At 42.7% G+C, this 1,606-nt stretch overlaps 1 protein-coding gene across 4 annotated transcripts in view; it reads left to right on the forward strand.

Annotated features, from left to right (window-relative positions):
• Nucleotides 1–1,144: 1,144 nt before the first annotated feature.
• Nucleotides 1,145–1,606, forward strand: part of LOC140359606 (FERM, ARHGEF and pleckstrin domain-containing protein 1-like) — a 55,800-nt gene continuing 55,338 nt past the window's right edge. For 2 of the 4 annotated variants that reach the window (XM_072444621.1, XM_072444623.1), the window contains exon 1: nt 1,145–1,402. The gene's annotated coding sequence lies outside the window, so the exon portion shown is untranslated. The remainder of the gene's footprint in view (nt 1,403–1,606) is intronic. The other 2 variants (XM_072444624.1, XM_072444625.1) reach the window with 1 other exon arrangement.

Raw genomic sequence — 1,606 nt, forward strand, 5'->3', positions numbered from 1 at the left:
TTTAATGTTGGGAACCACTTGAAGCTACTGCATTTTCACCCCCAATGTTTTCTACCTTGGAATTTTGTTGCAGCAATTATTTATTTAATCATGTAAATAAATATTTGTGTCTTTTGTTTGTGTAGGCCTTCCTTGTGTGCAAGTGGTGACCCCCTGTCCCTCTTTTGGTGTCCTACCCACTGTGCCCAGTCATTTAGGCCAATGTGCCTTGACCCAACTCTGCCCCACCACATTTCACCTTTGTCCTACTTTTCCACTTTCACTTGGCTACTGTTTGTGGTGGTCACCCTATGACATCGATAAATGAAAGTGACATAATCAGTGGTGGAAAGAAAAGTAAAACCACTGTAGCCAACATAAGTACATTTTTTTTAGGTATCTAGCTGTTCTTTACTTGAGTATTTTTTACCTGTTCTTTATTTAGGTACAATTTTCAGTGCATCATTTTTACATTTACGTCACTACATTTGAAAGCAGGTGTCTGTGCTTTACTCCACTCCATTTTTGAACAGAACTCTAAAAGTAAAAGTACTTTTCTGCAGGGGTTGAGCCCGCCAGTCCATGGTGACATCCTGCACAAAGATTTTGAGTTAACAACCATATATAAATATGACTAGGTAAATTAAGTTATCAATTCAGTCGCTTCCTTTAACTAAAACGCAAATTCTTTATCAAGATCATTACATTTGACACTTTAATAGACAAATATATAAAAACACTTTAAAAATACCTTTTCCCCCATTTCCATAGTATTAAACTATAACATAAGTCACATAACATAACATATTTGTTGTAATTTGTGTTCAGTTTAAAACACAATATTGATCTAAAACAGCTTAATAATAGAAACTGTTCAAAACTTCATCATTTTATAAATATTGGCAAAAAAACAGGGATGTGGGCGGGAAAAGGGGGGCAGGGAAAACAGACATTTGCTGAACACTCGAGCCTCAGCTAAAAGACAATATAGGATTAATAAAACATGTAAGAATCAAAATGAAACATTGAGTAAACTAATGACGAATGAAAAAAAAAGGTGTAGAAATAGTTCTTTTGAAGCGGGGAAAAACGCAGTCCCTGCACCGGCCGCTAGATGGTGCCATTGCTCCTCCCCAGCTGCAGCTCCGCGGTGGCGGCGCTGCCTCCTTCATTGTGCAGGCACCGGGAGTGGATCCGCCGCTCGCTCCTCTAATCCCGTCTCTCCTGGGCTCGCTCACTCAGTCGTCCGCCATGGCGACCGCGCAAAGCCTCACCTCACGCACCCGCAACATCTAAAAAACTCACTCGGATTCTTCCCCCCCTCTTTCCCCGGACAACTGGACGCGCGTGTGACAACTCGCTTCTGCTGCTGGGGAAATCACATACGCGAGGAAGGAGAAGCCCGCATTACCAGAGAGAAGAGGTAAGTAGCTCCAAGCCCGAGTCCTGTGCGCGTGTGTGCGCTTGAGGGAAGTGATTCAACTTGTTTGATGAGAATCGGATTAGGGTTAAGACTCGGGAGAATCTTTGCCGTGTTGGTCAGTGATCCTGCGGTTTTCAGGAAGGTCAATAACTATCGCAATGTGGCACAAATCGCTCATGTGCGGCTCGTAAACTGCCCCGATGC

The sequence above is a fragment of the Eucyclogobius newberryi genome, unplaced genomic scaffold, assembly GCF_026437365.1.
Source record: "Eucyclogobius newberryi isolate DKJ021-1_F unplaced genomic scaffold, fEucNew1.0.hap1 SCAF_14, whole genome shotgun sequence".
Lineage (NCBI taxonomy): Eukaryota > Metazoa > Chordata > Actinopteri > Gobiiformes > Gobiidae > Eucyclogobius > Eucyclogobius newberryi.